A 14,541-nucleotide genomic window follows, 5' to 3' on the forward strand; every position below is an offset into this window, starting at 1 on the left:
TAGAGAATCCTGATATTAACCCATACACCTACTAACACCCGATTTTTGACAAAACAGCTAAAAGTATACAAATGGAGGAGAAAAGCATCTTCAATAAATGGTGCTGGTGCAACTGGATGATGGGGTATAGAAAATTGCAGATAGACTCATGTGTATCACCATACACAAATCTCAAGTCCAAATGGATCTAAGACCTCAATATAATAAATCCAGACACACTGAATGTCTTAGAAGAGAAAGTGGGAGGTACCCTTGAACAAATTGGTACAGGAGACTGCTTCCTAAACATAACTCCAGTAGCATAGACACTGATATATATAATTAATAAAGGGGACCTTCTCAAACTGAGAAGCCTCTGTAAGGCAAAGGACACAGTTGACAAGACCAAATGGCAGCCCACAGACTGGGAAAAGATCTTCATCAATCCTACATCTGACAAAAGGCTGATCTCCAAAATATACAAAGGACTCAAGAAAATAGTCAACAAAACACCAAACAACCCTATTTAAAAAATGGGGTACAGAATTGAAGGAAGAATTCTCAATAGAGGAAATCAAAAAGGCTGAAAGACACTTAAGAAAGTGCTCAAAATCCTTAGCCATCAGGGAAATGCAAATCAAAACAACTTTGAGATATCATTTTTTACTCCTGCCAGAATGGCTAAAATTGGAAACATCGCTGACAACTTGTGCTGGAGAGGATGTGAAGAAAGGGGAACACTTCTCCATTGCTGGTGGGAGTGCAAACTCATACAGCCATTTTGGAGATCAGTATGGTGGTTCCTCAGGAAAATGGGAATCAGTTTACCACAGGACCCAGCAATCCCCCTCTTAGGCATATACCCAAATGATCCACATCCATGCAACAAAGACATCTGTTCAACTATGTTCACAGCAGCATTATTTGTAATAGCAAGAACCTGGAAGCAACCTAGATGCCCCTCAACTGCCGAATGGATAAAGAAGATGTGGCATATTTACACAGTGAAATATTATTCTGCGGAAAAAAGGCAATGATATCTTGAAATTTGCAAATGGGTGGACCTTGAAAAACCATCTTGAATGAGGTAACCCACTCACAAAAAGAGGAACATGGTATGTACTCACTCATATATGGATTTTAGACATAGGGCAAAGGATCATTTCACACCTCCAGAGAAACTAGGATACAAGGAGGATTCTGAGATTCATATAATGTCCCTCACAGAGCGGGAAAGGGACAAGGTCTCCTGAGCATATAGGGAGTGGGAGCAGTGAGTTGGGATGGTAACTAGGAGAAAAAGAAGGGGAATATAGGAAAACATGTGGGTCTAGGAAGAATGAGTCAGGGGAGGAAAAGGCAAGACAAGAGAAGAGAGAGAGGGAGAGAGAGAGAGAGAGAGAGAGAGAGAGAGAGAGAGAGAGAGAGAATAAAAGAGGAAGCCCTCATAGGTTTGAAGATAAAACTGACTGTAGAGAAATGTCCAGAGACCTATAAGACTGACCCCAATTAACAATTTCAGCAACAGTGGAAAGGCTACCATAAATTTCCTCCCTGATAATGAGATCGACGACTAACTTATCCACCATCATAGAGCCCTCATCTAGTAGCTGATGGAAACAGAAGCAAACACCCACAACTAAACACTGAGCCAAACTGGAATCCAGATGCAGAGAGGGAGGCCAAGACCAGGCTGCAGAAACACATAGAGACAGCTGACCTGAACAAGGAGGAGCTAATGGGCCCCCAGACTGATAGCTGGGAATCCAGCATGGGACTGACTCAGACCCCATTAACATGGGTCTCAGTTAAAGGGCTAGACAATCTAACGGACGTTGGACAGTGGAACCAGGATATATCCCTGGTGCACAAAAGGACTTTGGGGGCATATTCCCCATGGAGGGATACTCCTTTAACCTAGAGGCAGGAGGGAGGGCCCAGTCCCTACTCCAAATGACTTGACAGATTTAGATGACCCTTCCTGGAAGGCATCACCCTACATGTGGATTGTGGGGAGCGAATGGGAGGGGAGGGTGGTCGGGGGAAGTATGGGAGGGGGGAGAGAAGGATAGAGGGAGTGGGGGAAGGAAAGGGAACTGGGATCGATATGTAAAAATAAAAAAAATACAGAGAGATAAATAGTAGATAGAGAGACAGATTCATGATGTTAGACAGATTAATGGATAGACATATAAATACACATATGTGTAGACAGACAGATGAAACATAAGATCCAGATAGAAGTTATATACAGACACAGAGACAACTTTTGTGGGCAATATTACAATCAAACCCGTTTGACTTTTTGATATCTTAAATATGATCCAGCATGAAGTGCAGTTCTGTAATATGTAATATTGATACAATGGTGACTTTTTCTGATGTCTTACAAAATGAACAGTCTCTACCATTGCAATGAAAAGAACCTGCTGGCCTGAAGGGGGAGAGAGGTGTGAAAATATTCAGACGATCTTGTAATTGGTTGTTCTTTTTTTTTTCATCCTTCAAATTCTACTACCCTGTGATGCTTTCCCTAACTCTTGCAAGTAGTGTGAAATTAGATTCTTGTTTTATTTCTCTAATTGCAAATTAGTAGTTCAGTTTAGGTAACACCTTCTCCAAAGGGACCATACTGAATGGAGAAAGAAATAATCCAGATCACAGTGGTTCCTGTGTAAGAAGGAGGTCAGAGTGTTACGAGATCATTAAAAAGCAAGATCAGAATGTCACTTGTTGAAGATGGTAACCAAATCCTGAGTTGTCTGCAATACAAAGCTCCCCTTGCCCTGATGGTTTCCTAAGCTTTATTCTCTATTCTACTCAGGAACCCTGGGCTCCAGAAATGAAGACCCAATTTCTGCTTTCTGTAGAATTTGGGAATGAAACACTATCTTTGGCCTCTTGGCAGTGCCTACAGTGTCCAGTGTGAGGCGTTTCTTGGGATATGAGTATAGAGTTACATTTTACTCCTAAAAGAGAAGGCCTAAAACATTTCCTTGTCTGTGTATGAACAAAGACAGAGTGGGTACTAGCTGTGTTTTTACTAATGCTACTATTTGGTTCATTTCAAAATTGAGGAGGATGCCAAGCTCTTCATCTCCCTGAACATTAGCACAGGGACCAGCAAAGGATCACAATAAAACCAGGCTCTGAGATTTAGAAGAGAACAGGACTAAAACCCTGCAGCATTCTTGTTTTCAGTCAAAGGATATACTCCAAAGGAGGCTCCCCTGGTGCTTTCCCGAGATGGGAACACACTGAATGACCTGAATGACAGAGACTGTGAAACTGTTGCTATGCGAGCAAACATCATCAATGGTCAGGAATTCAGTTATCTACAGAATGAGAAACTGGCCGACAAAGAAGTAAAAGCCACTGGATAATTCCACACAGTTCCCTGCCATCCTACCACTGCCCCAGGACCAGGTCAGAAGGACACAGTAGGGAGTGGATAAGCCATGCTTCCCATAGCAACAATGGTCAGAAAAACAAAACAAAACAAAACAAAAACAAAAACAAAAACAAACAAAACAAAAAACAAAAAACCATGTCCAAGCAAGGAAGAGTCAGAGACCAATGGCTTTAATAACTGCGAGCACTAGGTTTGAAGGCAGGTGATTGCAGTTAAAATTTTCTTAAGTGCAATGCTCTCTGTTGTCTGGAAATTACTGACTCACAGTTTTATTTCTGCACATTAGAACTCTGGATGCAATTACAGCAGCACTTTCTAAAATTCATGAGCATTTTGTATTCATAGCAACTCACACACCATAACTGCCGCACTAAATCACTAAATTAACTGGCTTCAGTATGCTTCAAAATCAAAAGGATTTCTAGTAGTAATGTGGACAAGAATATTCTCTTCTAAGAGAAATGTAAATTTTATAAATGATATTAATTGGCACCAAACAGTAAAGACACAGAAATACTGCTTATTTAATCTTAGGCCCACAGTCATTTGAGCCTCACTAGAATGCTATATATCTGACGAGGTCACCCACACAGAAATGTCTTCTAGAACAGTATAGTTGGTATACAACAAATGGCGAAATCTAAGATCATCAGAAGGTGTGAGATTTTGTCTGTTTGATTTTCCCACATGACACCGCTTCTAAACGTGAAATACCCTACACATACAGTTAAGCAAGCATTGACATGCACAAAAAAAAAAAAAATTCCCAGTTGATAAATTGATTGTTAGAGCTACTGAAATGTGAATCTAAAAGAGAGTTTATTTAAAAAAAAAAAAGCTTCCAAGGCTATTTCTATTTTGTAAATTAGAAGAAAAATGAGGGATCTTTGTGCTCATTTTTTCTAATCTATTCTACCTTACACATCTAATATAATATTTATTTTCAAATATATAGTTTCACCATTAACCAAAGAAAGAATCAATTTCTATCATGTCTTGACATGTTATATCTTTCAATTTCTAATGGCATCTAGTACTGAGAACCTGTGCATTAAAATTTCTGTCAAGGATGCAGGTGTAAAACACCATTCCTGATTGGTACCAGTTTAAGCATAGAATGCTTTTAGGCAAAAGATCTTGTTACCTTTGAGGACTTAAATAACGCTAGAAGCCATAGGGAAAAGTTGAAGTTTATGAGCGACACTGGATTCATGCATGGTAAAATCACCCATAGTTAGAATGAAGGAACTTCTAAACTGCAAGGGCCGACATCCTTCCCTGGGAACTCTCTGGGTTAGCTCCCAATCTCACCCCCCTCTATATCCTGGCCCTGGACGGTATAGTCCTAGTACTCTGTTCCGTACACTACCCAGAGCCAGCCCTCCCCCCCCCCACCCTTTGTCCTGCTGGCCCACTGCTCTGCTGCTCCACTACTCCAGGTCAACATTGGGCCAGAGTGCAGGTCCAACAACCTCTCCACCTCAGTGGAAATTTCTGGGTCTGCCCTCAGCACACTGGACCTGCCTATCCACGAGGGACCACCCTGAGTCCACACCTGCCTGATCTTTGGACCTCATCACTGGACCTCAGCTAGAGGAGAGACCCCCCAAGAGAGCTTGGATCATCCAGAGTTACAGACATCAAACTCCTAACCTACCTACTCCCACCTGGAGAGTAGGGTAGAGAAAGAGAGACTCCACCTGCACTCATTGGAAGAAGTGATGGGAAGACAGCAATACAAGAAAACACCCAATAATAGAAAGACAAGCATGGCAACACCAGAATCTAGGGACTGTACACCAATTAGACCTGAACACACCAAAGCAGATGAAACAGACAAAAACAACTTAAAAAAATAACTTCATAAAAATGATAGAGGTCTTCAAAGACAATATGATAAAATCCCTTAAAGAAATGGAAGAAAAAAACAAACAAAAAAAATTGGAAGAAATAGAGAAAAGACCAAGCAAAAAATGCAAGAAATGAACAAACCTCATAAAGTAAAGAAAAGAAAGCCAAGGGGAAAAAAATCAAACAGATGAAGGAAACAATTCAAAACCTAAAAACTGAAATAGAGACAATAAAGAAAACACAAACTGAGGGAATTATGGAAATATAAAAACTGGGTAAACAATCAGGAACTACAGATGCAAGCATAACCAACAGAAAGAATACAAGAGATGGAAGAGAGAATCTCAGGCGCTGAAGATAAACTATAGGAAATAGATTCATAGACCAAATAAAATCTTAAATCCAACAAATCCCTAACACAAAACATCCAGGAAATGTGGGACACCATTAAAAGGCCAAACCTAAGACTAATAGGAATAGAAGAAGGCAAAGAACCCCAGCCCAAAGGTACAGAAAACATTCAACAAAATCATTTAAGAAAACTTTCCCAACTTGAAGAAGGACATGCCTACGAAAGTACAAGAAGCATACTGAACACCAAATAGACTGGACCAAATATAAAATATATATGACCCCCCTCACCACATAATAACCAAAGCCCCTAACATACAGAATAAAGAAAGAATGTTAAGTGGAGTGAAGGAAAAAGGCGAGGTAACATATAAAGGCAGACATATCAAAATTACACTTGACTTCTCTATGGAAATCTCAAAGCCAGAAGGTCCTGGATAGATGTTCTACCAATACAAAGAGTCCATAGATGCCAGCCCAGGCTACTATACCCAGCAAAACTCACAAACACTGTGAGTTGGAGAAAACAAGATATTCAATGACAAAGCCAAATTTTCACAATACATATCCACAAATCCAGCCCTACAGAAAGTTTTGGAAGGAAAACTCCAACCGAAGGAAGTTAACTACTCTCACAAAGACATAGGTAATAGATAATCCCACTTTACCAAAACCCAAAAGAAAAAGCAGGGCAAATATACTCACTATACCACAGCCAATATCAAATCTAAAACAAACAAGAATTAACAATCAACAGTCCTTACTTTCCCTCAACATTAATGGTCTTAACTAGCCTATAAAAAGACACAGGCTAACAGAATGGATACAAAGACAAAATCCATCCTTCTGCTGCATACAAGAAACACATCTAAGCTTCAAAGACAGTCATTACCTCAGGGCAAAGGGTTGGGAAAAGATCTTCCAATCAAATGGACCCAAGAAGCAAGCAGATGTAGCTATCTTAATATCTAACAAGTTAGATGTCAAACCAAAATCAATCAAAAAAGGTGAAGAAGCTGATTTCATATTCATCACAGGAGAAATCCATCAGGATAAAGCCTCAATTGTGAATATCTACGCCTCAAATAAAAAGGCATCCACATTTGTAAAAGAAATGCTACTAAAACTCAAAGCTCACATAAAACATCACACACTCATAGTGGGAGACTTCAACACTACTCTCTCATCATTACACAAGACCACCAGACAGAAACTTAACAAAGAAACAAAAGAACCAAATGAAGTTATCTCCAAATTAGATTTAAGCGATATCTATAGATTATTCCATCCAAATACAAAAGAATATACCTTCTTCTCAGCTCCACATGGAACTTTCTCTAAAATCAACCATATACTAGGCAACACAAAAAAAGCTCAACAGATACAAAAAAAAAAAAAAAAAAAAAAAAAAAAAAGGAACAGTCCCCTGTATCTTATCAGACTACCACACTTTAAAGTCAGAATTCAACAACAACACAAATCTCAGAAAACACTTACAAACTCATGGAAACTGAACAATGTCCAACTGCAACATAACTGGGTCAAAGAAGAAATAAAGAAAGAAATTAAGGACTTCCTAAAATTCCACGAGAGTGAGGACACAACAAAACCGAAATTATGGCACACCTTGAAATCAGTGCTATGAGGGAAGTTCATTGCACTAACTGCCCATATGAAGAAAACAGAGGATAGTCACATAAGAGAATTAACAGCCCAACTGAAAACCTTAGAACAAAACTAAACAAACTCACCACGGAGGAGTAAATGCCAGGAAATAATCAACTTGAGGGCTGATATCAATAAAGTAGAAAATAGGAAAACAATACAAAGAATCAGTGTAAGAAAGAGTTGGTTTTTCGAGAAAATCAACAAGAGAGACAAATCTTTATCAAAACTAATCAAAAAGCAGAGAGAAGATGCAAATCAACAGAATCAGAAATGGAAAGGGGGACATAACAAAAGAAACTGAGGAAATCCAGAGAATGAATTTGCAGGTCATACTTTGTAAACCTGTACTAACAAAATTTTAAAATTCAAAGGAAATGGACAAATTTCTGGATTAAATTAAATCAAGAAACATAAGCAACTTGAATAGACCTTTAACCCTAATGAAATAGAAGCAGTCATCAAATCAAAAGTCTCCCAACCAAAAAAAAAAAGCCCAGGACCAGATGGCTTCAGTGCAGAATTCTACCAGAAACTCAAGGAAGTGCTAATACAAATACTACTCCAATTGTTCCTACACAATAGAAGCAGAAGGTTCATTACCAAATGCATTTTATGAGGCAACATTTATCTTGGTAACCAAGCCACACAAACACATAATTAAGAAAGAGAACTACAGACCAATATCCCTCATGAACACTGATGCAAAAATACTCCATTAAATACCAGCAAATCAAATCCAACAGCACATCAAAGAAAACATCCATCATAACTAAGTAGGCTTTATCTTAGGGATGCAACAACCTATGAAAATCTATCAACGTGATCCACCATATAAAAATATTGAAAGAAAAACCACAAAATCATCTCATTAGATGATGAAAAAGCCCTTTGACAAAATCCAACCCCCTTTCATGATAAAGGTCTTGGAGAGATCAGGAATAACAGGAATATACCTAAACATAATAAAAGCAATATACAGCAAACCAACAGCCAACATCAAACTGAATGGAGAGAAGCTTAAAGCCATTCCTCTAAAATCAGGAAAAAAACAAGGCTGTCCTCTCTCTCCATATCTTTTCAATATTGTACTTGAAGTTCTAGCTAAAGCTATAAGAGAACAAAAGGTGATCAAGGAGATACAAATTGAAAAAAGAAGTCAAACTTTCACTATTTGCAGATGATATGATAGTTTACATAATAAATCCGAAAAACTCTACCAGGAAAATCCTACATCTGATAAAAACCTTCAGCAAATTAGCAGGCGGCAACATTGAGTCAAAAAATCAATAGCCTTACTATATACAGACAATGAAGGGACTGAGAAAGAAATCAGAGAAACAAAACCCTTTACAATAGTCAGAAACAAAAAAATAAAAAATAAAAAATATATCTTGTGGAAAAGCTTACCAAACAAGTGAAAGTCCTATATAGCAAGAACTTTGTGTCTTAAAAGAAAGAAATTAAAGAAGATGCCAGAATTTGGAAAGCTCTCCTATGCTCTTGGATAGGTTAAGATAAATATAGTAAAAATGGCACTCTTGCCTAAAGCAATCTACAGATTCAATGCAATCCAATCAAAATCCCAGCACAATACTCCACTGACCTTGAAAGGATAATACTCAACTTTATACGGAAAAACAAAGCCCCAGAATAGCCAAAACAAACTCATACAATAAAAGAACTTCAGGAAGCATCACCATCCCTGACTTTAAGCTCTACTACAGATATATAGTCCTGAAAACCATCTGCTATTGGCACAAAAATTGACAGGTAGACCGATGAAATAGAATCGAAAAACTTGGTATTATCCCACACACCTGCTAACACCTAATTTTTGACAAAACAGCTAAAAGTATACAACTGGGGGAGAAAAGCAACTTCAACAAATGGTGCTGGCACAATTGGATGAGGGTGTGTAGAAGATTGAAGATAGACCCATGTCTATCGCCATGCACAAAACTCAAGTCCAAATGCATCAAAAACCTCAAAAATCAATCTAGGCACACTGAACATCTTAGAAGAGAAAGTGGGAGGTACCCTTGAATAAACAGGTACAGGAGACCAAATCCTGAACACTAGTATCACAGACACTAATCAACAATTAATAAATGGAACCCCCTGAAACTAAGAAGCTTCTGTAAGGCAAAGTAGACAGTCAACAAGACCAAACGGCAACCTCAAATTGGGAAAATATCTTCACCAACCTCATATATGACTGAGGACTGATCTCCAAAATATACAAAGAAATCAAGAAACTCATCACCAAAATGCCAAATAACACTATTTAAAAAGTGGGGCACAGAACTGAAAAGAGAATTCTCAATAGAGGAATCTAAAATTGCTGAAAGACACTTAAGAAAGTGCTCAACATCTTTAGCCATCAGAGAAATGCAACTCAAAACAACTCTGAGATACCATCTTACTCCTGTCAGAATGGCTACAGTTAGAAACTCCAATGGCAACTTATGCTGGAGAGGATGTGGAGAAAGGGAATACTCTTTCACTGCCAGTGAGAGTGCAAACATGTACAGTTAGATCAATAAGGCAATTCCTCAGGAAAATGATTTTCGACAAAACCGGTAAAAGAATACAATGGGGGGAGGAAAGCATCTTCAACAAATGGTGTTGGCATAATTGGATGATGGTGTGTAGAAGACTACAGATAGACCCATGTCTATCACCATGCACAAAACTCATGTCCAAATGGATCAAAGATGTCAACATCAATCCAGCCACACTGATCCTCTTAGTTGAACAAATTGGTATAGGAGACTGCTTCCTGAACATAACTCCAGTAGCACAGACACTGAGATCAACAATTAATAAATGGGAAAGAATTCTCAATAGAGGAAATCAAAAAGGCTGAAGGGCACTTAAGAAAGTGCTCAAAATCCTTAGATATCAGGGAAATGCAAGTCAAAACAACTTTGAGATACCATCTTATTCCTGCCAGAATGGCTAAAATTAGAAACACCAATGATGACTCATTCTGGAGAGGATGTGGAGAAAGGGGAACACTCCTCCACTACTGGTGGGAGTGCAAACCCATACAGCCATTTTGGAGATCAGTATGGCAGTTCCTCAGGAAAGTGGGAATTAGTTTACCATAAGACCAGGCAATCTCCCTCTTAGGCATATACAAAAATAATCCACATCTATGCAACAAAGACATGTGCTCTACTATGTTCATAGCAGCATTATTTGTAATAGCAAGAACCTGGAAGCAAGATAGATGCCCTCAACTGCCAAATGGATAAAGAAGATGTGGCACATCTACACAATGGAATCCTAATCTGCAGAAAAAAATAATGGAATCTTGAAATTCACAGGGAAGTGGGTGGTAATTAACAAGGTAACCCAGTTACAAAAAGAGGAACAAGGTACATATTCCCTCATAAATGAATTTTAGACCTAGAGAAAAGGATCTCCAGCCTATAATTAACACCACCAGAGGAACTAGGATACAAGATGTATCTAAAAGATTCATATAAAGTCCCTCACAAAAGGGGGAAGGGACAAATCACCCATAGCACATATAAAGTTGGGGGGGGAGTGAAAGGAGAGAGAAGTAGGAGAAAGAGAAGGGAAGGAGAAGAAAGTGTGTGCCACTAGGAAGATTGAGTCGGGGTAGGAATTAGGAATAGAAGACAAGAGAGAGAGAGAGAGAGAGAGAGAGAGAGAGAGAGAGAGAGAGAGAGAGAGAGAGAGAGAGTAAAATAGGGAGCCATTATTGGTTTGCAGAGAAAACTGAACCTAAAGAAAGTTCTAGAGACCTACAAGACTCACTCCAGCTAACAATTTGAGCAACTGTGGAAAGGCTACCATAAATGCCCTTCCCTGATAGAGATCAACAACTAACTTATCCACCATCATGGAGCCCTCATCTATTACCTGTTAGAAACAGGAGCAAACACCCATAACTAAGCACGGAGTCGAACTAGAATCCACTTGCAGAGAGAGAGGACAAGACCAGGTTGCAGAAACACATAGAGACAGCTGACCTGAACAAGGAGGAGCTAAGTGTCCCCCAGACTGATAGCTGGGAATGCAGCATGGAACTGACTCAGATCCCCTAAATATGGGTCTTCGCCAGAAGGACTGAGCAGTCTGAGGGACCTCAGACAGTGGAACCAGGATGTATCCCTGGTGCACAAAAGGGCCTTTTGACACATCCCCCATGGAGGGATACTCCCTTAACCCAGAGACAGGAGAGAAGTCCTACTCCCTAATTCAAATGACTTGACAGAATTACATGACCCCACCTGGATAGCATAGCTCTACATGTTGAATTGGCGTGGGGGGATGGGAGGGGAAGGTGGTCAGGGTGCATGTGAGGGGGAGAGAGGATAAGAGGGAGGATGGGAGGAAGGGAGGGAGTGAGGGAGGCAGGGAGAGGGAACTAGGATGGTCATGTAAAATAAAATAAAATAAAATAAAATAAAATAAAATAAAATAAAGAAAGAAACAGAGGCAGATACCCACAGGTAAACACTGAGCCGAATTCCTGGAATCCAGTTGCAGAGAGGGAGGAGTGATAAGAAAATGGGTTCAAGACCAGGCTGGAGAAACCCACAGAGACAGGTACCCTGAACAAGGAGGAGCTAATGAACTCCCAGACAGATAGCTGGGAAATCAGCATCATACCCACTCAGACCCCCTGAACATGGGTCTCAGTTAGAAGGGACCGCTGACAGTGGAACCAGGATGTATCCCTGGTGCACAAAAGGACCTTGCGGGCACATCTCCCATGAAGGGATACTGCCTTAACCTAGAGACAGGAGAGAGGGCCTAGTCCCTACTCCAAATAGCTTGACAGATTTTGATGATCCCTCCTGGAAGGTATCATCCTCACTATGGAATGGGGGAGGATGGGGTGGAAGGGGGATTGGGGGACGTGGGAGGGAGAGAAAGAGGGAGAGGCAACTGGGATCCATATGTAAAATAAAAAAATGTGGATAGAATGAACTGCTTAATTAATAATAATAATAATAATAATAATAATAATAATAATAATAATAAAACTGTGAGGGCCTCAAATGTCATCACTGAGATTCTGAAAAACATCCCTCTCATCCCTTTGCTAGGGATGATTCATTAAAATTAGGTTACATAAAGGTATATGCTGCTAGAAAGGTTTTTAAATTTTAAAATAAATGTACTTCTGTAAATTAAGTTATAATCCATCTGCAAATAGCCTCATATTTTCTCTAGCAAGGCCCTGCCTTCAAAAGATTAAGATATAATAATATTTTTCCCTCAAAAGATTATAATATAATATAATTGTTATTAATATCAGTTCAGTCTGCTTTAATTATATATATATATATATATGTATATATATTCATAACTTTCATTATCCATGCATTGGATGTCTAGGGTGATTATAATTTTTCATACAGTGACTAGAGCAGCAATTAACATGGGTGTGTGATTATCTCTAGGAGGAGGTATGGAGTTCTCTGGGTATGTGCACCAGAGTCAAAGAGTTGGGCCATATGTTAGTCCTATTTTGGATTTTAATATGATTTAAAGAGAATTTTGAAACCAACCATAATATTCAATAATAAATTTTTCCATCCTTTTAGATGTGATACATTTAAAAAGGCAACACAGGCCTTACATAGTTACTGAGAAGAACAGGGGAAGATATGTACTCTTATCTAGTCTAATGAGAAAGGATTTGTTATCAGATAATGAGATTTATATTGTTTAAATTTTTATATGAATGTATTGTATTTCATGAATCTTAAAATAATTCTACATGAAGAAATATATTTGTAAAACTGTTTAAAGTTATACCATTTAATGTATTTTATTAAAGGAAGGAAACCTTGCACCTTCTAAAGATGCAAGGGAATCTGTTCAGTAGAAGTAAGTTTCATGGCAAATCTTAGTTTAGCTGGGACATGCGATATTCTTTACTCATAACAACTCATCCTACTGAAAGTCTGCTGCTTCAGACATATCAACAATGATGTGAAAGTTATGTTAATTAGAGACACCAAGCAGCCTGCAACAATTTTTTAAATGTCACACATTATGTGGCTACCAACTTAATCATTTCATATTCTACTCTCATGATGATTTTTAAGTATTTTATAATAAATGTAATTGAAATATGTTCCATCAAGTTTTGGCAATTTTTCCAGCTAGTGAACAGTGATTAAAAAAAAAATATGTTTCAAGAAACTGTGGTATCACTGTTGTGAGGAATTTAGTTATATGCTTCACTTTGATTCAGTAATTTTATATTTACTTAAGCATTCAGTACAATACAGATGATCTGAAAAAGAGAAAATATGAAGCCAAAGAGATATACAATACAGCATTATGTGTAATCATAAAAGTGCAAAAGGAACTGAGCTTCGTAATAGAGAAAAAAAAAAAAAACCAGAAAGGACGGGGAATAAAATAAAACTGCTTTTAAGACAAGATTAAGAGAAGACTGTAAACTGTAGCTGATAAAACACTTTACTGAGTCCACAATATAAATTATTTGTCAAAAATGTACAGTCAGAGTCAATCACAAACTGGTTAATTATGCAACATGTTTAAAAATATATACCACTAGGTAATTTGTGAGCAACATAGAGTTCATTTGCACAAACCTAATGTTACAGATGAAATATAGGACATGCCTATCAATAGAATGAAACATGGCATTTATAAACTACTGCCATTAAAGCACTGATCTGTTTCCTAGTACCATTTTCTGTACAGGTATGGGTAAACACTCAAGTCATGAATGCATGATACATTGCATGGAATACAGAGCTGGTAGCATAGACATTTATTAACATTATCAAACATAAAAATCCATCCATACTTGGGTATGACACACTTTAAAATACAATCAGAACAGTATGTTGTTTGCATCAGCGTGAATGATACAAGTCCTTGAGTGCTGTCCTCACTACAGAGATGTAAGCAGGTAGAGGGTGTTTGCCTCGAAATCACTCAGGAGCCACTATCTCATACCCAGTGTTTGTAGATGACGTCTCGATAGTGGCTATGTCACCAGAGCTGTACATTGCAAAATTAGTGTTGTGGGAGTAAGGGGCACAGAAATGGCTTTCTGTTTTATATTTTTCTGTTCCTTTTGAGATTATAATATAGTTATGCCATTTCTCCCTTCCCTTTCTTCCCTCTAAACCCTTCCTACTATTTTCAACAATTGTTATTGAATATATATATATGCTTATGGTTAGACAAATATAACCGTAAATATAACCTGTCCAGTTTGTATAATGTTACACAGATGTATGTTTCCAGGATTGGCC

General features: G+C 38.4%; 1 protein-coding gene across 1 annotated transcript in view; it reads right to left on the reverse strand.

The window, feature by feature from the left end:
- The window catches only part of Acss3 (acyl-CoA synthetase short chain family member 3), a 162,832-nt gene that overhangs the window by 21,360 nt on the left and 126,931 nt on the right, over nt 1-14,541 (reverse strand). The gene's annotated exons all lie outside the window — the stretch shown is intronic.

Source organism: Phodopus roborovskii, unplaced genomic scaffold (genome assembly GCF_943737965.1).
Source record: "Phodopus roborovskii unplaced genomic scaffold, PHOROB, whole genome shotgun sequence".
In the NCBI taxonomy this organism is placed as follows: domain Eukaryota; kingdom Metazoa; phylum Chordata; class Mammalia; order Rodentia; family Cricetidae; genus Phodopus; species Phodopus roborovskii.